The 26,831-nt window shown below is 40.7% G+C and overlaps 2 protein-coding genes across 4 annotated transcripts in view; one reads left to right on the forward strand and one right to left on the reverse strand.

Annotated features, from left to right (window-relative positions):
- Positions 1–26,831, reverse strand: part of tg (thyroglobulin) — a 360,953-nt gene that overhangs the window by 121,347 nt on the left and 212,775 nt on the right. The gene's annotated exons all lie outside the window — the stretch shown is intronic.
- The window catches only part of LOC140198690 (src-like-adapter), a 34,314-nt gene continuing 19,660 nt past the window's right edge, over positions 12,178–26,831 (forward strand). Inside the window, exons 1-2 of one of the 3 annotated variants that reach the window (XM_072259710.1) lie at positions 12,178–12,396; positions 22,526–22,625. The gene's annotated coding sequence lies outside the window, so the exon portion shown is untranslated. Of the gene's footprint in view, positions 12,397–18,461; positions 18,581–22,525; positions 22,626–26,831 lie in introns of those variants that run through there. The other 2 variants (XM_072259721.1, XM_072259714.1) reach the window with 2 other exon arrangements.

The following is a 26,831-nucleotide window of genomic DNA, read 5'->3' on the forward strand; positions in this document are numbered from 1 at the left end:
ACAGGTAGATGATGTTTGCATCCCTGAAGTCCTGTGGTATACAGGCTTTCTCCCAGAACTACTGCATGAGCTCTGTCAGCCTCTAAAGAAGGGTTTTGCCACACTCCTTACAGACTTCTGGTGGGATTCCATCTGGGTCAGCGGCTTTACCTGGCTGCAGCTGGTTGAGTGCCTTCCTAGCTTCTACTAATGCTGGGGGTGGGGGGGTGTGGGGAGATCATCAAGGGCTTCCAAGACTGGGCACTGGAGCATGTCTTCTATAGCCTGGTCATCGATCTGGGATGGCCTGTTCACAGCTGGTTGAAGTGGTCTGCCCAGCGTTGGACAATGTTGCCTTTGTCAGTGAGGAGCGCCTCATCCAAAGAGCAAACTGGTGCCATGATGATGGAGGAAGACCCATACACTGCCTTTAGACTATCAAAAAAGCTTCTTTGTGTTGTTCTGGTCAGCGTAGTGCTGGAGTTCTGTTGCTTTGGCCTCCCACCACTGATCTTTCATCTTCCACAGCAGGGAGCAGTGTGGTCCCTGAAGAGGGCTGCTCAATCGCCAAGGTGGCTGCCAAACACTTGGCTGAGAAGAGAGCGACCATGATTGCAGGTCGGCCCTTCCCTTGTATACTGGATAATGGACTATCTGACTGGCAGACCACAGCTTGTCCGGCTTTAGAGTTGTGTGTCAGACAAGGCTATAAGCAGCACTGCACAGGGGACCTGTATTGCCTCCCTTCCTGTTTACCTTGTAAACCTCGGACTTTAGATACAACACTGAGTGATGTCATCTGCAGAAATTCTCTCGTCACTCAGCAATATTTGGGTGTGTAAAGGGAGGATGAATACAGGGTCCTGGTGGAGGACTTTGCCAGATGGTGCAAGCTGAATCATCTGCAGCTCAACATCAGTAAGACAAAGGAGATGGTGATGGACTTTAGGAAGACTAAGCCTGCATCTCTCCCTGTTACTATTGATGGTGATGGTGAGGACGTGGATGTGGTGAGGACCTACAAGTACCTGGGGGAGCATCTGGATGACAGACTTGGTCCAGATACACCAACACAGAGGCAGTGTACAAGAGGGCCAGAGTTGCCTCTACTTCCTGAGGAGACTGAGATCTTTTGGAGAATGCAGGCTTCTCCTTCACATGTTCTACCAGTCTGCTGTCGCCAGTGATGTGCTGAGGCAGTGGCATCAACACAAGTGATGCCAACAGGCTCAATAAACTGTTTAGAAAGGCTGTCTCTGTCATAGGAGTCAAACTGGGCCCACTGGAGGCTGTGGTCAAACAAAGGACCCTACAGAAAATCCTGGCAATTCTGGACAATGTTTCTCACCCTCTGCATACCACCTTAGCTGAACAGAGGAGCATTTTCAGTAATAGACTAAGACAACTGTGCTGTTCCAGAGAGTGTTATATGAGGTCATTCTTATCCTTGGCCATTAGGCTTTATAATGAGTCAACCTATAGCTGGGGAGGGAAGTGATGACCCCTTCTTGATAGACTGTTTGAGGGAGGTTATTTTTTCTTTCTTACTTCCCTTCTAATATTTGTATATCTGTGCACTTTTAGTACTACCGTGACACTGTAATTTCCTTTGGGATCAATAAAGTATCTCTCTATATCCAAGTTATAGCCCATATATTTCAACAGCCTCTCAGTTCCATTGATGTATTATTACAGAGTAATTATGCACAAGGGAGTTAATTTGACTGATCAATCCTTGTTGGTTTTCTGAGCAGTCTAATCAGCGACATTGCCCAATTCTAATCTTGTAAGTGTAATTCCTTCAAAGACCTTTCAAATTTCCCTTTGCAATTTTTACTTACTTCTGCTTCTTTTGCAGACATTAGGTTTCATTAATTCTACTTACTACCTTATATAGTTCTTCATCACTTCCTTTCTGCATCTCTTGCCCAAAGTGTTAAATCTTTGTTCCCTAGTCCTTCTACCAGTGAAAATGGAAGCAGCTTTTGTGTATCTACTTGATCTCACTGATATATATTCACATTGAATACTACCCTCTCAAACTCTTGTACCAAGAAGAATAATCATAGCTTCTCCAAACTAACATTCTGCCTATAATCATCATCTCTGGATCCATTCCAGTAAATGTCCTCGACACCTTCTCAAGGACATTCATGTCCTTCCGAAGTTGTGCTAACCAGAAAGTTATAAGATTAACTTCATTTGTTACATACACATCGAATCATACTGTGAAACGCATCATTCTGTGTGAAATCAGATCAACGAAGATTGTACTGGACAGCTTGCAAATGCCGCCATAATTCCACCACAAACATAGTATGCCCACAACTCACTTACCCTAATCATGGATCTTTGGAATGTAGGAGGAAACCAGAGCACACAGCGAAAACGCACACAGTCACGAGGAGAACATACAGTCCTTACAATCAGCGGCAGGAATTGAATCCCGATCAGTGATCACTGGCACCGCCGTGCCACCCCTTGGATGCAGTTCTCTAGTTATGACTGTACCACAACCTTATTCAGGTTCAACATGATTCCCCTGATTTTGTTATCATTCTCTCCACGTATGAAGTCCAAGATCCCATACGTCTTGCCAACAAACTTTCTCACCATGTCTTACCACATTCAGAGGTCTATACACATTGTACTCACACATCCCTGCATTCCTGAACACTCTCTTCAGGATGATATCATTAAGTCCACATTGTCTCTTCCCATCCCTTCCATGTTCCATTCTGTTCTATATAAAATTCCACCTGCCTCTTTTCTGCTCCAGTTGCAGTTCATTGACATCAACGTCTTTCTGTCATATCCCTGAGATTTTTTTATAATCATCAAATTTCAAACTTTTATGCTGCATCTTAAAAACTAGTCATTTAGAACAAAATACTAAACACATACGGAGCACCACTGTTGAACATCCTCAAGAGTGAAAAACAATTACTCATTAAAGCTTACTTTTTGCCCTGCTTGTCAGATCCTATCATGCTAGAAGCCTCAAATTTGTTAATCGGCCTTTTATGTGATACCTCATCAACCTGATTGTTGCGATCCATATGGAGCAACATTCAAATATTTGATCAAAAGATTTAACTACTCTATGTAAACATGATGTGCCTTTCATGCTTCCTCTCCTCAAAGCTCTTCTTGTGCCCATTCCCCCCCCCCCAGACTATTGCTTCTACGACAGGGAGAATATAGAATGGTCTCTTCTTACTTAGAATGCCCCTTTGTCCTGCCTAGATCAAGAGTATTACAATTCCATTCTCTAATCCTCTGGCACTTCACACACAGCTAGGGAGGACTAGAAGGGGATGACAAGCACTTCCAATGTATCAGCGGGCTGCGATCAATGCGAAAGGTCATTCTTCGTGACGCAGCGCGGGGTTTAATAAGAGCTCAAGTGCTTTCAGGGCCCTCTGGTGGCCTGCAATCATAACAATCTATTAGTCAATCGGCAGGAGTAAATAGGAGGCAGGATGTGGGCAGAGCAACCATTGTGTGAGTGAACAGTGTTGGAGTTGTCAGGCTTTGGTTCAATAGGGTTAAGCAAGAACAGGATTGGGCAAGCACAGGCTGAAGTTGTAAGTAAGTTTCTAATAAGTTTATTTTTTTCCTGTTAGCACACAGCTAGTGCGTGGAGAACTGGCTTAGAATAAGTGGTATGATCCTTGTGAGAGATGTGGGAACTTTGGGAGACCTCCGGTGTCCCTGATAACTACATCTGCACAAAGTACACTATACTGCAGCTCCTCAGATTCTGTATTAAGGAACTACAGCTACAGCTAGGTGACTTTTGGCTCAGGCAGGAAAATGAAGAGGTGAGGGGGAGGTGGTCACCCCAACTTGCAGAAGGCAGGTCCCTGGGCAACTGTCAGGAGAAGGAAACGGAACAGAGAGCCAGTGCAGAGTGCCCGTGTGGCGATTCCCCTCAATAATGAGACCACTTAGGATTCTGTAGGGGAGTGGGGGAGGCAACCTACGAGGGGGAAGCCACAGCAACCTGATCCCTGGCACTGATTCTGTCTCTGTGGCTCAGTGGGAAGGGGGAGAAGAGGAGGGTGGTAGTGATAGAGGTTTCCATAATTAGCATAGCAGATAGCAGATTCCGTGGGCATGAAAGTATACCTGGATGATCTGATTCCTCCCAGGTGCTAGGATCAGGGATGCCTCAGATCTGGTTTGTAGCATTCTGAAGGGGGAGGGTGAAGAGCCGGCAATCGTGGTACATATTGATACCAATGACGTAGGTAAGAAAAGGGAGGAAGTCCTGAAGAGAGAAAATATATGGAGTTAGGTAAAAACTGAAAAGCAGGACCTCCAGGGTAGGAAAGGCCGGATTACTGCCTGGGCCACACTCTAGTGAGGGTAAGAATAGGATGATTTGGCAAATGAATGTATGGCTGTGGAATTGGTACAGGAGGCAGGGTTTCAGATTTCTGGATCATTGGGATCTCTCCTGGAGAATTTATGGCCTGTACAAAAAGGATGCGTTACACTTGAATCCGAGGGGGCCAATATCTTTGCAGACAGGTTTGTTAGATCCGTTGAAGAGGGTTTAAACCAATCTGGCAGGGGGATGGTAACCAGAGCAATAGTGCTGAAGATGGGGTAGTTGGTATACAACTAAATGCAGTGTGTTGTGAGACTGGAGGAGGACAGGCAGATGATAGGGCAAAATTTCAGTCAGTGTGATGAGATAAGCTGTAACATGGGGCCAAAATCAAGAAGAGGTGGTGAATACAGGACTGAAGGTGTAATATTTGAATGCACACAGTATACAGAATAATGTAAATGATCTTGTAGTGCATTTAGAGGTTGGCAGGTACAATACTGTGGGCATCATTAAGTTGTGGCTGAAAGAAGATCATAGTTGGGAACTTAAAGGATATATATTAGATCAAAAGTTCAGGCAGGTAGGTAGAGGGGGATGAGGTGGCTCTGTTGGTAAAAAAATGAAATTAAGTTCTTGAAAGGAGGTAAGATTGAAAGATGTAGAATCCTTGTGGGTAGAGTTAATAAACTGCAAGGGCAAAAAGACCCTGATGGGAATTCTATACAGGCCTCTGAACAGTAGCCAGGATGTGGGTTACACATTATAGTTGGAGATAGAAAAGGCTTGGGCAATGTTGCAATTGTCATGGGGGATTTCAAAATGCAGGTAGACTGGGAAAATCAGGTTGGTGCTGGATCCCAAGAGGGGGAATTTGTAGATGACTTTTTAGAGCTGCTTGTGATTGAGCCCACTTGGGGAACTGCAATTCTGGATTGAGTGTTATGTAATGACCCAGATTTGATTTAAAGAAACCATAATATGTTAGAATTCACCCAGAATTCTCTCAGTATTTCAGTAGAAGAAAGGGAATTACAGAGGTATGAGAGAGGAGCTGGCCAAAGTGGATTGGAAGGGCACACTATCAGGGATGACAGCAGAAGAGCAATGGCTGAAGTTTCTGGAAGCAATTTGGAAGACACAATAGATATATCCAAAAGATGAAGAAGCATTCTAAAGGGAGGATGACAGCATAAAAGTAAAAGAGAGGGTATATAATACAGCAAAAATTAGTTGGAAGTTAAAGGATTCAGAAGCTTTTAAAAACCAACAGTAGGTAACCTAAATAGCAATAAAGAGAGAAAAGATGAAATACAAAGGTAAGCTGGCCAATACTATAAAAGAGGGTATCAAAAGTTTTTCAGATATACTGTTTAAAAAGTAAAAGGAAGGTGAGAGTGGATATCACACCTACTGAAAATTACACTGGAGAGGTAGTAATGAAGGGACAAGGAAATAGCGGATGAACTTCATAAGTATTTTGTGTCAGTCTTCACAATGGGTGACACTAGCAATATGCCAGGATTGCAAGTGTGTCAGGGGGCAGATATGAGTGTTGTTGCTAATATTAATGAGAAGGTGCTTGGGAATCTGAAAAGTCTGAAGGTAGATAAGCCATCTGGACCAGACAAATTACACCACAGGTTCGAACAAGGTAGCTGAAGAAATTGTGGAGGCATTAGTAAAGATTTTTCAAGAATCACTAGATTCTGGAATGGTACCGGAGGACTGGAAAATTGCAAATGTCATTCCACTCTTTAAGAAATGAATTTATAACCCAGTTAGCCTGACTTCAGTGGTTTGAAAGACATTGGAGTTTATTATTAAAGATGAGAGAGTTCAAAGGAGGTTCACGAAATGATTCAAAGTTTGAAAGGTTTGCACATGAAGAGCTTTTGATGGCAAAAGGCAACTACTCACTGGAATTCCAAAGAATGAGGGGTGACCTCATTGAAACCTACTGAATGTTGAAATGCTTCGATAGAGTGGATTTGGAGTTTATAGTGAAAAAGGGAGGAGTGTTGTGTATTTAATATTTCAGTAATATTTGAGTAATCTTGTTTGATTAAGCAGTATTGGTTGTTTAAATAATTAGTTACGGGTTATATGTAAAAGTACGTAAATTGCGTACGTCTTCATGCGACCACATGATGCGTGCACGCTTCACTTAAAGTAAAGACGAAGTCAGACCTACGTTCCTGGACTCCAGTGTTTACTTTTGAATTACTTTAGTATTTTGAAGTTACAAAACATAAAACACTACACACCCAATCTTGGGGTCAGCCACAAATTTGCTGATGCAGTTTGCCATATTACCATCCAGATCATTGATATAGATGACAAACAACAACGAAACCACCACTGATTCCTGTGGCACGTAACTAGGCGTAGACTTTCCATCAGAGGGGCAGTCATCAGTTACTACTGTCTGGTTTCTCCCACGAAGGAAGTATGAGGATGATAAGGTAATGGAATTTTGGACATTGAGAATGTGGTGAATTTAGTCAAGAAGAGAGAGAAAGTTTATGAAGTTAAAATCAAGCAGAGCGCTAGAGGGTTATAGAGAAATCAGGAAAAAAACTTAATGAAATCAGCAAAGCCAGGGGGAGTGCATGAAAAGTCCTTGGCAAGTAGGATTAAAAGAGAATCTATACATTCATCTAAGCAAGACGATAACTCAGGACCATGTGGGGCAAGTCAAATATAAAGGAGGGAGCATGTGCTTGGAGGTGAAGAATGTAGCATTCTGCCTCAGTATTTACCAAGGAGAAGAACACAGATGATAAGGAGAGAAGTGTGGAGCATTCTAATATGCTAGAGTATTTCAAGATGTTGTAAAGTAGGAGGTAATGTTGGGTCTCTGAAAGAATATTAAGGCTGATAAGACTCCAGGGCCAAATAGAGATTCCTCAAGTTACAAGGCTACTGAGAGAGGCAGATGAGATGAAATTTCTGGCACCACAGGCATGATTTATTATTGTCACATGTACTGAGATACAAAGAAATACATTGTCCTACATTTGTTCATATATTGTTGTATATTTAATATTTGAGTAATATTGTAGATATATTGTTTGATTAAGCATTCTATGTTGTTTAAATAATTCATTATGGGTTATATGTATAAGTATGTGAATGGCATATATTACATCATATTTGTAGTGTAAAAAGAGAAAGATAAAATCAAAACTAAGACATGCATTCCTGGCTCCACGTGTTTGCTTGCAATTGGTTTTATGTTTTGGATTTACAAAATACAACACTGGTGATGTAGTAGTTTTAAAACTAACCTGAGACGACTACCTACTTGTTGAAGCACAGCGATACACTTGAGTTACAAAAAACAGCACAGCATGTGCTTCTTGGGAAGGAACAGAGACAGTCAAGTTTTTTTTTTAAAAGTGCAGAACATGGACAGATTCACAGGTTCATAACAGTGAGTACTGAGTGACAATAATAATAACATTTTAAGACAACAGAAATGGCTAGTTACACTGGAAAGATAGATGCATTCAATTACACAAAAGATAACTGGCTACTGCATATGAAACAAATGGAGCAGTATGTTGAAGCTAATGAAATAGCCAATGAGAAACGAATGCCAGTTGTGCTTCGTGCATTAGGTGAAAGAGCTTATAATTTGCTTAGAAGCAAATGGTTCCAACCAAACCAGTTGAAATGGGCTTTGCTGATATCATGAAAGAAATGAAGGAACATTTAGAACCTAAATCTTTGTTTATTGCAGAACACTTAAGATTTCACAATCAGAATCAAAAGGAAGGACTGAGAGATTGTTCAGTTTGCAGAATCTTACAAGAACACAGTCAAAAATAGCTCCTAACTGAAACACAGTTTACATTTTAAAAAGCAGTTGAAATAGCTGTGTCAATGGAAAGAGTAGACAGAGATGCAATTGAGTTGCAGTCAGGAATGAAACTGAGCATGATAAAAATTGCAACATCTAAACAGAAACCTGCCTGGCTGAACAAATTGTGTTATTGTTGGGGCAGGGGCTCACATACACCAGACCAATTCAGATTTAAAGGCATAACTTGCAGAAAATGCAATAAAATAGGATAGATACAAAAAGCATATCAGACAGACAAAAAATAAATGCACCATATAGGGAAGTGAATAACCTCAGAAGTCAAATTGCAGTTTCAAACACAGCACCAATCTGTATACTGTTGGTAAATAATCTGATAGTGATGAGAGTGGTACAGAACTGAGTAGCCTTATGATTTACTATGTGAAAACTCACAATACACAAACAATATGGCTTACAGCAGAGGTGAAAGGCAAATTAATGAAAATAAAATTGGACACTGGCTCAGCCATATCCATCATTCCACAAAATGAGTTTGAATATCATATCAAAGATACTGAACTAAAATCTGAAGATATCCAGCTAAGAACTTACACAGGAGAAAAGATAACTCCTGTGGAAATGACATTCATAACAGTGAAATACAACAGCCAATAAGCCACTTTGATAAAAACAGGAGAGCTAGCATTGTGGGGACATGTGTGGCTGAGACAACTACAACTTGGTTTGTGACCCAGCCACTATTTACATGCCACATCCCCTACAATAGAATCAACTGGAAGTGAATTTAAAGAAGTACTGGATGAAACCACATTAGTATTCAGGGATAGCATTGGGAAAATTCAAACATATCAAGGGTAAATTGTCTTAAATTAAAATGCCACACCCAAGTATTGAAAAACCTATCCAGTTCCTTGATAAAGTAGCTAGTGAGCTAGATTGCATGGATGCTGAAGAAATTCTTTCCAAGACTTTTGAACTCTACTCAATGGGCAATGCCAGTGGTTCCAGTAGCCAAGAAGAGTGGGTCTGTCAGGATCTGTGTATGGCCAAGAAGAATGGGTCTACCAGGATCTGTGATTTTAAGGTTACCATCAACCCCAGTTCTGAAAGTAGATCAATATCCTCTGCTCAGGATAGAGGACATCTTTGCAAATATTTCTGGAGGAAAATACTTCAACAAAATGCATTTAGCTGATGCCTACCTACAGACAGAGGTGAAAGAAGAATCCAAAGTAATTATCACCACAAATACCTCATAAAGGCCTTAATTGCTATAATAGTCTTATTTTTGGAGTAACATCTGCACATGCACTATGGCAGAGATCTATTGACCAGGCTGTCAAGACACTCATTGTTACCTGGATGACTTCATTATTACTGGTAAGGATGACAAGAAACATCTCCAAAATCTCAAGACATTGTTATAAAGAAACTAATCATCACTTGCTGTGATCACATCATTGACATACAAGGATTACACAAATGTGCTGAGAAAATTCAAGCAATGGTGTATGCCTCAAGGCCAAAGGATGTGTCACAGTCGTGCTCCTCTTTTGGACTTGTCAATTACTACAGCAGCTTCCTGTCAAACCTGGCTACTGTGTTCCACCCTTGAGCTCATTACTGCAGATTGGAAAGCAATGGTCATGGAGAAAGCAGTACGAGGTGGCTTTCCAAAAGGTAAAAGGAATGGTGATGTCAGACTCTGTACTCAGATATGATGACCTACATCATCTTGTGAAGCTTGCCTGCGACTCCTTGCCTTATGGTATATGTGCAGGAATATCACATGTTATGAGTGATGAAAGTGAACATTTTACAGCCTTTGCATCACATTCCTTTACCGCTGCGAAGAAAAATTACATACAGATTGATAGAGGCCCCAAGTCTGGCTTGGGGTGTAAAATGCTTCAACCAGTGGTTCTATGAGAGAGATAACTCTCATTACTGATCATCAAACACTGGTGTCTATTTTCAGTCTACAGGAGGGTGATCCACCAACAGCAGCAGCACAAATGAAGAGATGGGCTCTGTTTCCTGGAGGACACAATTAAAAGATTGAATTCAAAAGGATGCCTAATCATGGAAATGCTGATGGATTGTTGTGTTTACCCTTGGAAGAGGAAATACTGGAAAAATTTACAAAAGAGGCACTCCTCTCGATATAGTCTCCCGAATGCAAACTGCAAATCTTCCTATTATGGCAGAGATGATCCAAAGGGAAACCAGAAACAACCCCACCCTGTTTCAAGTCTACATGGCCACCGAAATTGCTGCAGAAACTCCAGTCCCCCTACTTTTAACAGCACCAAGTTGAAGTTGCCCTTGATGGAGGTTGCCTGACGTGGGAATTGAGAATTGTTCTACCATCTAAGTTGGGAGCTAAAGTGATGGAGGAGCTCGATGCTGATCCTTTAGGCATGGTCTAATTGAAAGCACTGGCTCAAAGTTGTGTCTGGTCTGGGGCAGATCAGCAGATCGAGCAACTTGCTGTGCACTATCAGGATGCCAACACATCCAGAAGAAAAGTATTCAGGGCTGCCAAAACCACTTCCTACATTCCCTGAGTCAACTCCTACAACTACCACAGAGGAGGCCCCAGAACCAGAGATTGTTTCACAGCCACAAGTTTCACCTGCCAAGTAGAGTGACCACCCTGGTCAGGAAAGATATTATCCCACAGGAGTAAGAAGTCTCTCCACAGCAATTGAACCTTTAGGCCTGAATGGGACAATTAAAATTTACTATGCAAGAGCAGTATGTTATATATTTTTGAGTTGGAGTTTTTAGCTAAGCAGGGAGAAGTGTTGTGTATTTAATATTTCACTAATATTTGAGTCATATTCTAGATGTATTGATTGATTAATTATTCTTTGTTGTTTAAATAATTCATTGCAGGTTATATGTAAAAGTACATACATGCATAGCATATGTCATCACAACACCGCGTCATATTTACACATCTCGCTAACATAAACACAGATTAAAACACACATTCCCTGCTGCATGCTTTTGCTTTCAATTAGTTTTTGTTTTATGGAGTTAGTTTTCAATTAGTTAGTTAGTTTTCAACTAGTTTAGTCATCAAATTATTTCATCATATCAGTGCATTGAGGTAGTACAAGGGAAGAGCAACAGCAGAATACAGAATAAAGTGTTACAGTGACAGAGGAAATATAGTGCAGGCAGTCAACAGTTTAACTTCTGCTGTTTTTTCCCACAGGTTCCTACTTTTGGTTGGTTGAAGGGTCCATCAGTTTCCTGTGGCAATCTTTGAATATGTTAATCAGGGCTCCTACAGTATTAGAAATGTCTCATAAATGTCTGAGGTGTAATTTTTCCTGGAGTCAAGGTGAATTTCCTGAGTTATAATATCTTGGGATCATCTTTGAGGTGATGGAAAATCTCAGTTTAATAAACTATCTGCAGTGATCTCATCTTCCCCGGAATCATCAGAGTCATATCAGCTTTAGTTATTCATAAAGCTTCTCCAATTGTTCTAAGGAAATAGAGCTGAAAACTATATCTGAATACTTTGGTAAAGTGAAACCCCATAAATGCTAAAAGAACTCAGTTCGATTTCATTTGTGGAAAGAGAACCCAGTTAACATATTGGGTCAGGAACCCTTACTATAGGGATCTTCCTTTGGCAAATCAGATACCGTTCATGATTCCTGTTACTTGAAACAAGCAGCAGTAACCCTGTGTAGATTGTGAACAGCAAAACAAAATTTAATGAAAAAACCATTTTTAATTGGTTACACTGGCACAAAGCAGCATAAAGAATCACCTGCAGATATTGACCAGTGCAAAGACATGGAGAAACTCAGTCATCAACACATGCACTAATGAAAAAAAAACACCAAAATAATCGCTAATTAAATTAAATACATAGAAGTATGCTATTTAATGAAGAACCTAAATTCAGAAAGTCCTCAAGCTGAAAAAAAAAGGAAAAGGAACCGACTAAGTGTTTCTGCTATCTGCAACAGGAAACACGTGGAAAACAAAATAACCACCAACCAATCTGACAGCACAACTTCAAATAGTAAGAGCTGCTCTGCAGCAGCTTGTGCTGACTGTTGTTACAAATTTCCTCTGTCAAAGAAAGCTCACAACATCAAGTATCTCGTCTGGAGTTTAATTTTACTTTGGGAAATTTGGCTACAAAACTAAAGCCACCAGGATAAAATCTCTCTCATGAAGAAAGCAAAATACCTGTAATGACACAAGAAGGTGAACTACTTAGAAAGTAAGTTATTTTTTTTTGCAAACATTTGGAAATCTGCAGATGCTGGAAATTCAAGCAACACACATCAAATTTGCTGGTGAACGCAGCAGGCCAGGTAGCATCTATAGGAAGAGGTACAGTCGACGTTTTGGGCCAAGACCCCTGACGAAGGGTCTCGGCCCGAAATGTCAACTGTACCTCTTCCTATAGATGCTGCCTGGCCTGCTGCGTTCACCAGCAACTTTGATGTGTGTTGCTTGAAGTAATTTTTTTTGTTGCTTAGAGAATATATTAAAACATTTAAAAACTACTTGCAAAAAATATCAGTTGTATTTTCACCTATAAACCAGGAGAGATTTTTTTTTAAAACAGATATTTGGTTTGGATGCATTTTCAAATCCCTCCCAAGTCTCACCTCTCCCAGACTCTTCTACAACCTGCAGCCTACAGACCATAGTTTGTCTGCTTCCCTCCACTCCCAAACTTGTGAGCAATTTCAAATCTCAAGCTCAGGCTCTCACATTACCTCCCTAAACATCTCTACTTCACTATCTTTTAAGATGGTCCTTAAAATTGGATTCTTTTTTCAAACAATGTGTCCTCACAGCTCGTCCTGTAGCTTGTTTTATTGACAATCTTTTCATTTAGTGTCATGAGACGCTCAATCCAAACTTTTGTTATTGTTTCCTGCTTTTATCCAAAAGATGCCGCCATGTGCAGTTACATGACTACCAGCTGCATACACTTTTACACCAACAATTGCAATCTGCAATATAAAGTATTATTTTCCATTTGTGTCATACAGAGTAATAAAAAGATGAAGTCTTTCCTTGGTTAAATGTGCAGGGTTCAAGCTGGTGGTCTGCTGCAAGGCAAGAAACCATCTGTCCCAGCTTCTGCCTCTTGGCACAATCTTGATGCTCTTAGCTGAGGATCATGAGGTCTGAAACATTTACTTTCCAATAAAAAAAATGAATAGGAATCCCATCAAACAAAAATTCCATTTGGATTAAGAACTTATGATTCCTATTTCATAAAAAAATCATTCCCTATTAATTGTGTGTTCCAAATCATTCAATTCGTAAATCTCAACTTTGTTTTAAAATGCTTTCAAGACCACTCCTCTCTTTAAACCCCTTCCAGCCATCTGAGATAATTCTGCTCCTAAATTTCTTGAGCATTGCCAGTTTTAATCTTTTTACTACTGGTGGCCCAAATTTCACCTACAAGCCTTTAAGCTTTCAAATTCCCCCCAGTGAATATTTCCACCTTTAATCTTCTCTTTTGTCCTTTAAGACAATACTTAATCCCTACTTCATTAGCCATGCTTTTGGTCATTTTTCCAAATAGCCTGTTGATGTGTTTTTGTATCCAAATATGCCACTTAATGTTCCAGTGATGTCCCATGGATTACTGTACAATGGTAATGAGATTTAAAATCATCTTGTAGTTTTTACAGAGTCAACAAGGTGGTCTGTATGGCATTATTAGTGCATTGGCCAATACATAATTGTTGGCTTCAATTGTTTTTATAGCGCGCATAGTTTTTGGTTTTAGTTCATTCTGATAGTGCTGGAGCAGTTTTCAAAATAACTTCTGAACCTTTACTTTAGGGCTACTTTAATAGATTATAAAAACGTTTTCCAATCTCCAACTGACCAGGAGCATTGACTTCTTTTGACCCTCCACAGATACTGACTGAACTGTTAAATATTCAGAATATTCTATTTTTATTTCCAATCTCCAGCATTTTGCTCGTCCGATGAAGTGCACTACAAAAACTGACATTTCCTTGTAGCATTCATAACCAATATATCTAAGCATCTGAATAAGATTCTGCATTTTACTAAATAGTGAGTCTGTTTCCAATCCTTCCAAAAACTGGTAGCAAGTAATAGAATTTTGATTGAAAATACAGTTAAAATATAACTTTTTATCTGAGTTTATTTCTTTACCGCTCTCCTGATGCTAGTATTAGCAGACACGACAAAATTTATTTTAAACTATAAGAGCATGCCAGGGCATACTCTCTTCATACTCTGTTCTGCAAAACAACAAATTTCACTACATTGTCAATGATATTAAACCTGATTCTGATGGTTTCAAATAATATTTCAAACTTAATCTGCAGTGAAACTTATTTAAAAGGAAAGGTTCAGCTAAATTCATTACGACTTTTAATAGTTCCCTCCTTAAAAAAGGAACGTATCTCTTTACCAAAGACATCTTCATGATTTCAGCAGGCATCTGAATTTATGTTCATCTCTGAACTTTATTCACAAGGCTGGAATTTATTGACCATCCCCAACTGTTCTTGATTGGTAGTTGAACTTCTTGTTGAACTGCTATAGTTGATGTGGTACAAAGTTCTCCCATTGTGCTATCAGGGAACATATTATGAATTTTGACTGGCGTCGCCGGAGTAGCATTAATATGACAAAAGCCAGCTCTGGATCGACAAACTGCAGGAAGAACTCGGAGCATCAAGCATCATCTGTTGAGGCAAAGGGGGGGGGGTGGACATTTTGGGTGATGACTCTGCATCACGACTAAGATTAACAAGTGAGGAGGAGCTGAAGCAGATGCTGATGAGTGAAAAGTAGGAATAAATAAGGAAAAAATAGATGGAGGAGATGGGGAAGATAGAGACAAAGTCTGAAAATTGTTAAGTACACAAGTGAAATCTGATATGCTGTTCTGCTAGTATCCGTTTGGCCTCACCAGGGCAGTGAGAAGGTCAAGGACAGCCAGGTGCGCCAGGAATGACTTGCACCAGATAGTCAAAATTGTCTTTTTGGGCAAGTGCTCCACAAAATGGTCACTTAGTCTATGCTTGGTCCCGCTGACTGAGGGGAGGTCACATCAAAAGCACTGAATGCAATAGACGAGGTTGAAGGAGATGCACGTGAACTCTGTCTCACCAGTAGGACTGTGTACGTCCCTGAATGGTGATGAGGGAAGAGTTGTAGGGACAATTGTCGCACTTCCTGTGTCTACAGGGGAAGGTGATGGAGAAGGGGAAGAGTTGATGGGGAGCATGAGTGGACCAGAGAGAAATGGAGAGCGTGATCCCTGTGTAAATCGGTAAAGGTAGGGATGGTGGAATTTCTTTCCACCTGAAGGAAATGGTGAAGGATCATATGCAGGATGTGGAGGCGGGGGGCGGGGTGAAAGGTGAAGACCAAGGGAATTCTATCTCTGTTCTGTCTTGGGGGAGAGAGATAGAGCAGTTTGTTTTAGTATCTGCAGCCTCTTGAGCATAAAGGATTACATACTTTACAAATGATATACATTTTTTTTCCACAAAAAACACAAAAAGCTTTCTTTGAAAAATGTTACCACCTAAGTGGGTGCCGTGGTAGTGTAACAGTTAGCATGACACTTTTACAGCTCGAGGCGTCGGAGTTCAGAGTTCAATTCCAACATCATCTGTAAGGAGTTTGTACATTCTCCCCATGAACGGCATGGGTTTCCCCTGGGTGCTCTGGTTTCCTCCCTCAGTCCAAAAACATACCAGTTAGTAAGTTAATTGGCCATTGTAAGTTCTCCCATGATTAGGCTTGAGTTAAATCAGGGGTTGCTAGGGCGGCATGAGTCAAAGGGCTGGAAGGGCCTATTCCACCCTGTATCACTAAATAAGTTAATAGACATTTTCCCAAATGTTTGTAACTCATTAGCTGGATCACAATTCCCCACCTACAGATCCATTTTGATCTCAATTATTTGTCCTTCCATTTCTTTATTTATGAGACACTTTATCAAATACCTTTGTTACATTTAGATAGACATTTCAATGTCCTTCACACACTGTTACCAGCTGAGGGATCTTCAATAGGTAGATGGTACTGCAGTTTTAGTTCCCCATTCAGCCCTAATGCAGTGCCCCACTCACATCAGATTAGGAAAAAAAAACACTCGCAGGCTGGATATCAGAGAAGATTTGCAATCCCATCCTTCCAAATTAGACAAAAAAATCCTCAACCCATTTGCATTTTAGCACAGTCTATCTTCACCAAGAGATCTGTTACTGATAATCTTGTATGCTTAGAGTTAATGAAGAAAGTTGATGAGGATGGTCGCTGTCTTCCTACGGCATCAGCATCTTCAAGGAGCAGTGCCTCAGGAAGCCGGCGTCCATCAGTAAGGATCCCAGGACATGCCCTCTTCACACTGTTACCATCGGGAAGGAGGGACAGAAGCCTGAAGACACACACTTAGTGATTCAGAAACAGCTTTTTCCCCTTCTGCCATCTAATTTCAAAATGGTCATTGAATCCGTGAACACTACGTTTTTTATTTGTTTTTTTTTGCGCTACTTATTTTAACTTAATCTATTTAATAGACAATAACCATCTTTTTTCTCTGGATTTATTTGTCGTGTATTTCACTGTACTGCTGCTGTAAAGTTAATAAATTTCATGACATCTGCCGGTGAAGAGCATAACCAGCATCAATATATTGTTTCCAAATGTGACAAGAAACAGGCCAGTGTCTGTGTTAATTGTCTCATAAAATATATCTTATCATTAGTCCTTCCTTTTTCCAAACAGTATTGCACTAAAACCTCTTGTAAAGATGAAATTCTCACTAAACTCTTTATAAATGAGTTATTCCAATACAATTCGACAGCACCATGAGGTCCTTGACAATTTTGCTTGTGCCTAGTTCTCAAAGAACTATTGAAATCAACCCTTTCTTCTGTTCTTTTTCCCCCCTCACACTAGAACTCCGATGTTTTGCCCCTTTCAATTACTGTATATGTTCAGTTCTGTTTTGAAAGCTGTTGATGAAACAGATAGTGAATTTTGGGAAATTCATAGGAATTTGCTGCTCAACTGAATTTCACCTGACCTCATTTCTGGTAAAGATTAACCTTGTTCTTTGCACATTAGCTCGTCTACCAGTGCGAATTGTTTCCATTTATTTATTCATTAAAAATTCCACAATTTTCCACTCCAAAATTCAAAACTTGTTTGGTCTTAAAACAACCATCAAAAGCCCTGAGAAGTCCTGCACCATTAACCTATTACAATATATTTTGTCTGTGCCCTGCACTCAAAACCAGAAAATCTGCTACCGTGGGTCTGATCATGTTGGAGTACCAGCTCCAACATAATCAACACCTAGACTTGTAAATATATTATTGCCCCTTCATTGGAGTGTTGTTTGATCTGGAGCTCACTATTTAAAGCACTACGTTGAAGGTATTATAGATTGGGCTGGCACAGTAGTATTAGTAATACAACATCAGCAACCCTGGTTGACTACCGCTGCTATTTATAAGCAGCTTATACGTTCTCCCGGAGTGTTTTCGTTTCTTTGTACATTCCAAAGACACGTGTATATTAACTGGTCACATTGGTCTAATTGGTCAATGGGCATGTTTGATTGGAGAGGCCTGTTACCATGCTGTGCCTTTAAATACAAATAAATAAATAAATAAATAAATAGAGGTTTATTATTTCAAGCTTGCCATCATTTTCTTAGGGCAATTAGGAATGGGCAACATTGGTTTGTCAACACTGAATCAGGTTCCGTGCCAGTGAATTATCAGAAGTTAGCATTCCTTTAGTCAGACCACACTTGGAATATTGTGAGCAGTTTTGAGATTTTATCCAAAAGATGTGTTGGTATAGGAGAGGGGCCAGAGGACATTCATAAGGAGGATTCCAGGAGTGAAAGGTTTAATGTAGGAGGACCACTTGCTGGCTCTGGGCCGATTCTTGCTGCAGTTCAGCAGAATGAGGGGGGATTTCATTGAAACCTATGAAATATTGATAGAGTGGATGTGGAGAGGATATTTCTTCTAGTGGGGGAGTGTAGGATCATAGCGCACAGCCTCAGAATAGAGGGATGTGCATTAGAACAGAGATGAGGAGAAATTTCTTCAGCCAGATTGTGGTGAATCTGCGGAATTCATTGCGACCCACGGCTGTGGAAGCTAATGCAATGGGTATATTTAAAGCAAAGATTGTTAGGTTCTTGAGTTCTTGATTTGTGAGGGTATCAAATGACAGTGGCACTTCGCTTCCTGATAGGCTAAATGTCTTTTATGCTAGTTTGATGCACGGAACGATGTGCCAGTGAGGATGGCCAAATGATGGTGGCCGCCTTGAAGCCTGAAGGCACAGTGGGCTGTTCCAGAGAGATATTGATGACGTCTGTTTGAGCCTCTGTTAACCGGGTTGCAGATTGCAGATAACAGGTACGTTATCAGGCACCACAGCCTCACATGGGTTGACTCAGGCTAGGGTCTTCCTCACATCAGCTGCTGTCAGATAGAGTGCCTGATACAAGGGGGAAAAGGGGAGGAATAAAAATATTAAGGGTATAAATAGGGTGGACTGCAGCAAACCAGATTGGAGGCAGGTATTCCAGGAAGGACACAAATTTAGGATAAAGGGTAGGAGATTCAGAGGTCTGAGTGCAATCTTTTCTCACCCAGAATGTGATGAATACCTGCAATGTACCACTAAAGAGTTTGGTGGAATCGGAGTCACCGACAACATTTAAGAATTGTATAGATGAACACTTGAGCCTCCTGTACACTGAAGGCTATTGGCCAAGTGATGGGAGATGGAATTAATTATGTGTGGGTGCCCCCTGGGCAGCATGGATGATGTTGGCCAAGCGGCCTGTTTCCATGTGACTCCAGAACACTCCTAACATTGTAATGTGTCCTTTTTGCTATGACCATCCACATCCAGGGTCCTGGTCTGACTGTGAACAGCCAATAGTCAATCACAACCACAGGCACTATCCCCATTCAACACACTAACTGACCCTTCTAACTGCTCACAAGATAGAAGCATTCAAATTTAACAGAGGCAAGGTTAAACGCTGGGTGCTTCTTGAGACATCAGAATATATTGTTGTTGAATAAGAACTGAATTAACATCTAAAGTGACGACAACTGGAACAAATGCAAAAGGTCAGAGTTAGAAATTGTATTACCCAGGGGAAATGGGAGGCCTATTCACAGTGTCACAGAGGAAAGTCAGGTGGATGAAACACTAAATCCCATATGGGAGGTTACGGAAAGTAGCCTCCTCAGTATTACACAGGGGAGCTTCTCAGATAGAGAACATTGAAGCAGAACCACCTCAGAGCAAAACATTATGTGCCACTTTTTTTGTCTTTCAGAAGCGTAATCACACTAGTAGTTGGCTCCCACACCCACAGATATCATAGATTTTCCATTTTCGTTTGAGCTTAATTTACATCCTTAAGAAAAGCACAGACTTTATGTTGTGAATAACGTATCACCAAGCACATATTGGGTGGGACTCTTCGAAATTTTGCATCTACATTCTCTACTGGAAGATAGAAGCGTTTTGCTGAAAACATACAAATGAGACTCTGCTGACAACATGGGTCCCCAAATGAATTTTTAACCGCAGGTTCTGCCAAAGAAAATTGTGCGATTTCCCCAACAAGCCACACTGGTGGCAAACAGCATTTTAGTCAAAAACTTGAATTGTTTCCCAGTTTTCTTTGGGTACAAAACAGACTAAGAAGTACTTTCTGAGTGGGAAAAGCAAACTTCTGAGAATTGCCATCTGGCACTTCCCAGCCACCTCCCCACTTTTCACTAATATCATTCCTTCCTCAAATCAACAATTAGGATGTAAAATCTTGATGTAAATGTAGTCATGTGAGATTGCTCTAGTACCTTGCACATGTGAATACAGAAAAGGAAGAAAGTATGGGTGATTAGAAGTGACAGAATTGTACAAGATTGTGAAGGATTTAGATATATTTAAAGTTTGAAGTAAAATTTGATACCAAGTATATGATGCCTATACTACTTTGAGATTCATTTTCTTGCATGCATTTACAGAAAAAAAAATACTTGAAAACTTATACATAAGCAAAGACTGACAAACAACCAATGTGCAAAAATAGATAAACTGTGCACATAAAAAGTACTGAGAACACAAGTTGTAAAGAGTCCTGGAAAGTGAATCTGTTGGCCATTAGCTGAGGGAGTTTCTATTAGCAAATGGTGCAGGTTTAAAGGGCAAATCATTTAGGTGAATTAAGAGACAAATCAATTTTACACAAAAAGTGGGGATAGTCGAGAATTTCAAGCTAAAATGGTTGGAACAGAGTCAACTAGGCTTTCCAAAATATAACAGGACAGGCACGTGCAGGAACAGACCAGGGTGGGAAGGAACAGGACTGACTGCATTGCTCCGTAAGATCAGTTCAATACCTCTCCCACATCCTCACACTGATCTGTATATTCTTAGCCTTATCTGCTGCCAGGATGAAGTCCAATGCAAACTGGAAGAGCAACACCTTGTATTCCATCTGGGTAGCCTACAACCCCTTGACATGAATATTGAGTTTCCCAATTTCATGCAACTCCCTCCAACTTTTTCCTTTTTTTTGACATCTCCCTTCCTTCTGTTTTCCAGTATACCTATGTTTTGTTCCCCTTTCAAACCCCCCAAACCTCCTTTCCCCAATCCATCAAGTAACTTCAGACACAAGCTCCTCCACACTGTACTACCAACCTCCCAACTAGTTCCAACTATCACTTAGCTTTCCTGCCCCCTGAATGGTTCTCATTCTCACCTCTTTTAACCATATAACAATTACAGCACGGAAACAGGCCATCTCGGCCCTTCTAGTCCATGCCGAACTCTTACTCTCACCTAGTCCCACCGACCTGCACTCAGCCCATAACCCTCCATTCCTTTCCTGTCCATATAGCTGTCCAGTTTAACTTTAAACAACAACATCGAACCTGCCTCAACCACTTCCGCTGGAAGCTCGTTCCACACAGCCACCACTGAGTAAAGCAGTTCCCCCTCATGTTACCCCTAAACTTTTTCCCTTTAACTCTCAACTCATGTCCTCTTGTTTGAATCTCCCACACTCTCAATGGAAAAAGCCTATCCTCATCATTATTTATTAGATTCCAGCATGGCATTCCTGCTCATCTCCCTCCAACATTTTGTGTGTTGCTCCGGATTTCTGGACTTCCAGTATCTGCAGAAGCTCTGGTTTTCCTGCTTAGCTTTCTCTGACAGCCGCCTCTCATCTTCACACACTCCTCTACCCCACACTTTGCACCCTCTGTTGTTTGTGCCCCCTCTGTCTGACTCCTACAACTCCATCCCCGCTCACCTCCCCTACTTCCCCTACTTGTCATCTTACAGCCCTCCTTGGTCCACCACTAGCCCTGGACTCCTCCTCATCACTCCCTTCTCCATTCTCTGCTGGCCACCTCTCCTTTGCACTCTGTCTGGATGCAGGGTTTCAGCCTGAAATATTGACAAATACTTTCCTTCCGCTGATGCCATTTGACCTGAATTCCTCCAGCAGATCGCGGTTTGCTCTGTAAGGAGTTGTCATAAGCTTGATGGGCCAGCTGGTCTCCTTCTATGCTATACGATGAGTGTCAGATGGAGAGGTATAGAACTGAGAGATTTAAATCCAGGTTTAGGATCAGTTTAATATTTGAGTTACAAGTATAAACAGAATGGTGCTTTTAAATGGAACTTGGATCAAAGTCCATCCTGGAAGGTTAACCAGGGAATAGGGAAGCATTTAGACTAATTAGTATTAGAATTGCAAAGTCAATTTTAAGCTTAATCCTCTGACTGCCCTATTCGGTATTGTTGCTGGACAAGATATCAAGTTGAAGACATCAGATTTACATACTTTGACCTTTAGCTCTCTTACAGCTAGGAGGGTACTTTTGTTTAAATGGAAAGATATTTCTCTTCCTACTCATGCTCAATGGTTATGCGACGTTCAGTCATGCTTAGATTTACAGAAGATTCATTGTTCAATTTCTGAATCTCGTCAAGACTTTCAAACATTGTGGGGACCCTTTCTGAATTATTTTCAAAACTTTCAAAACCCTCAATTCGTTGTTGAAATTTAGATGTTGGCTACTACTAATTTTTATTATACGAGAATGAACTTTACCTTTTTTTGTCCTTAATAAACAGCTTCAGTCTTGGTAAGGGTTAGGTTTTTTTTTGGTAATAAATTAGTATATTTCAGTATAACTTTGACTCACCTACATGAATATGGGGTAATGAGATTGTTATTATGAATAGATATAATGTAATTGGTAGTTGGTTTTTTCCGACCTTTATATATACTTTCTTGTACTCTGTATTCTTTTATGTAGAAACTAATAAAAAATATTGAAAGAAGAATTGCAGTACCTGAGTGAAAAGGCAAGCTACACTGAAAATAAGAAAAGATTAAAAGAATACTGAATTGTTCAGGTAAAACAACAAGAAGAAACCAAATGGTCAATTAGCACAAATGCATATTATTAATGAATGAGGAACTCAGCAGACCAGGCAACATCGTGGCCTGCTGAGTTCCTCCAGCACTTTGTGTGTGTCGTTTGGATTTTTTGCATCTGTAGATTTTCTCATGTTTGTTATTAATGAATGAATTACATTGATGAAAGGACAATTATAAACTATCTTGATGTTTAAACCGTTGATTGTGGTCTACAACACAATGAATACAATAAATGCCTGGCATTAGCATGGAGAGAAATGGAGCGGAGGATGAGGGATGGGGGAGATGAAGAAGAAATACCTGGATATAGAGTATTTGGGGAGGATAAGGCAAAATTATTAGTGGCGTTGCAGTGATGTTCAAGGATAATTTCTGTTGGACAACATTCTAGAGTTATTCTTGAAGAGCGGCACTGTAGTATAGTGGTTAGTGAAACACATTTCAATGCTAGCGATTAGGATTTGAGGTTCAATTCCCACTGCTGCCTGTAAAGAATTTGTACGTTCTCCCCATGCCCTCATGGGCTACCTCCAGGTGCCCCAGATTCCTCCTACATTCCAAAAACGCAAGATTAGGCTGAGTAAGCTGTTGACATGTTATGTAGGAGCAGGAAGCATGGTGACGCTTGTAGACTGCCCTTGGCACACCCTCAGACTGTGTTAGTCATTGATGCCAATGAGGCATATTTCGATGTTTCAATGTACATGTGACAAATAAAGTTAATCTTGAAGAGTTATTTACTGGAGTTAAGGAACAGAGTGGAGCTGAATATTTTTCATGAAAAAAGTGAGAAGTTGGGGAAACAAGTTGTTGACAACTGTCAGGAAAAATATAAAACCGGTAAATATACAAAAAATAGAAATATAAACAAAAATATCTTATGGCAAGGTGGCAATTTCATTGATTATCAGAAGGATTTGGATTAGAAACAAGTATTATCCAGCGTCACAGTATTTAAGCAAGGTCAATCCTTAGAGATGGGAACAGTTCAGATAAATAACAAACATACACTCACAGTTTTTAAAAAAAAGGGACTATACTGGAAATTTCCAACAAGTCAGGCATTGCCTGTAAAATTAGAAAAACAATTAAAACTTAAGGTCATAGCCTCTCATCGGAACTAGGTACAGGTAGAAATTGCAGGAAGTCAATATTTGAATTTTTTAAAAATTGCTTAATAACTACTACATAAAAGACTTGTTATAGAAAAAAACATCAATGTGTTTACACAATTGGCGACGGTGATTTGTGGTGAATATGTAAGTTTCCTTTCAGAGGGAAAGACACTTTGCTGGATAGCCCACACTGGGAACTACAACAGTGCTTTGCAGAGGTTACTCAGAAATGAGGGAGCTCAGCCTTGTGGAGAGATTGCAAAGCATAAGATGGTAAAGCAAAGAATATTAAAAGTGGTATTCAGTATTATCAGTGGTCTTGAAATGGCAAGTATGGAGAATCAGTTTCCATTACTCTGGATCGTATGATTAGTTACCCACTCTTACTTGAGGGAGATGAAGAAAAATAGAGAATTGCTCAGATTTTCAATTGTAATGCATCCAGCATTGAAAGGAATTTTCAACAATTCCAATCATCTGTAGGGTGATCTGTAGATGCAATGTAAGATTAAAGAGTCACCATAGTCAAGATGTGTCATTTGGACTCCTTTATACCTTGAGATTAAATGGGGTAAAAAAATTAATCCTTGATTGTTTGGGCTTTCAGAAACATATCATAGCAATATATTTTCTCCACTTAACAACATTCCTTCCATAGTAACCAGAACAGCTGAATTTCAGAAGCAAGGCATGCCATAGAGTATAACTGCTACTTGACATACAATTGTAACATATGTCACTGTGGTTGAATTTCCACTAGATGATTCTTCTGAGACTAATGAATGCCCTGCCACCACTGAGGTCTCATCACTTAGAAAAATAGGAAGCCTACAGCGCAATACAGGCCCTTCAGCCCACAAAGCTTCGCCAAACATGTCCATACTATAGAAATTACCTAGGGTTACCCATAGCTCTCTGTTTTTCTAAGCTCCATATAGCAAGGAGGGGAGGACTATGGATTTATAGACCAGGAGCTTAGCGTTGGTCTTGATATCCTGATCTTCAAAACCCCTTGTTCTCAGCCTGGCGAAAGATCCAGTGACACAGCCTATTCTGTGATTTACTTCAAGGTCAATATTGGCTCTTGAAGAAAGAAGGCTGCCAAGATATGGGAAATAATCAGTGTTCTCCAAATGGATGTTGTCAACTTGGATGGTTGGAAGTTTAGGAGCTTGATCTGGAGAAGTTTGGTGCAGGACTTGGGTTTTCTTGATGTTTAGATCAAGTCCCAGGAGCTTGTAAACTCTGGCAAAAGCATCCATTATGCTCTGCAGATCCTCCTCAGAGTGAACTACGATAACATTCTCGTCCACATATTGGAGCTCTATGATAGAAATAGTTGACACCTTGCTCTTTGCCTTGAACCTATTAAGGTTAAAGAGCCCCCCCCCCCCATCCATCCTATAGAGCATCTGGACCCCTTGTGGGTGGTCTTGACTTGTGATGTGAAGAATGGTTGCAATGAAAATGGCAAATAGAATTGGGGCAATGATGCACCCCTGCTTGACCCCAGTCCCAACCATAAAAGTTGCCGTTTCAGAGTCAATGTTGCTGATGACCATTGCACTCATATTTTTCTGAGCACCCGAGTTTGGGTGGTACCTGTCAATGAGCAGGACGATTTACTGAGTCAAATGCTTTTGTAAGTTCTATGATGGCCATATAAACTGGGTGATTTTGGTAAATTGGAGCCTTCAGAATCTCAGAACTATGAAGACCACCATAACGGCTGCAAATGCTGAGGAAGATTGTAGCAGAAGAGGGCCCCCAATCATCTCTGTCTCTATGCCATTTGATTTAGCCCTTTGTCTGTCATGGAGCATGTGATGTGTGCTTGTGCATCAGTCTCCCCACATTAAAAGACCTCACACATAGGCATTTCTCCTGGTTTGGTAATCAGATCAACCAATTTGGACAAAGTCCTGTGGCGATCAGGAAGTGGTGACAGGAGCAGGACAGTGAAATCTGGGAGCACCCAGCCACAACCTGACACACAGGCAGTGGATTTTAGATACAATTGTCTTGCTCTTGGACTGAGGCAGATAGAGCTTTTCGGCAGCTACACCCATGACTGAGGAGCCTATTTGGGACCTGCTCTGCTCACCCCACATGGGGAAGGGGCTAGAAAAGGTGCCCTAAAATTAGCCTGCCTCCTCACTCCTAACTGGATTACCATGTCCAGTGGGATCAGCAAACTGTGGTCTGAAACAAATGCATATGCATTTTGGAGTCTGGAAAGTGCGGACACTTGTGAACAGCAAAACCAACGATCATCCTGAAAGATGCACTGCGTCTTCTCAAGAGAGCTGAGAAGATTCCAAATTGACTTGCCACTCTCCCTGAAATGTGATTGGCTGAGGAAGAACAAATGAAGGAGGGGAAGGGTGGATACACCTTTTTCTGGAAGGGGAAAATCAGCAGATGAATCCAGAATCCATGGAGATGGATTCACTATAATGAACAGCATCGGCAGTCACCTCACCGAATTGCCTGTTGGTATCAATGCCTCAAGCCATGCAACTTAAGCTCACTAATAACCAAATGGCTACAGCTGTGAGCGCCTACGCTCCAACCCTAGACTCACCAGGTGATGTTAAGGAGACCTTCTACGACAACCTAGACCACATACTATCAGATATTTCCAAGGAAGATAAGGTCTTCTTCTTGGAGAATTCAATGCTCGGGTTGGCGGGAACAGTGATTCCTGGAAAGGCACAACTGGGAAGGAGAGCATTGCAACATCAACTCCAGTGGAGTGCTCTTACTTTCCAAGTGTAAGAACAGGACCTGACCATCAGCAATACCTTTTTCCACTAGAGAAATAAGTTGAAAACTTCGTGGATGCATCTCTGTTCAAAGACTTGACATCTTATAGATTATGTCATTGTTTGGAGGAGGAATCACAGGGACGTAAAGAGCACAAAAGCGATGGTCAGTGCTGATCACAAATGACCAAAATCATCTGGAAGAGTAGAATACAAAAGGAGCTGAGCCATCCCAGGTTCAACATCAAGAACCTAAAAGACAATGAAGGTACAACATCTCTGGACTGCCCTTTCTGAAAGA

This window comes from Mobula birostris, chromosome 1 (genome assembly GCF_030028105.1).
Source record: "Mobula birostris isolate sMobBir1 chromosome 1, sMobBir1.hap1, whole genome shotgun sequence".
Taxonomy (NCBI): domain Eukaryota; kingdom Metazoa; phylum Chordata; class Chondrichthyes; order Myliobatiformes; family Myliobatidae; genus Mobula; species Mobula birostris.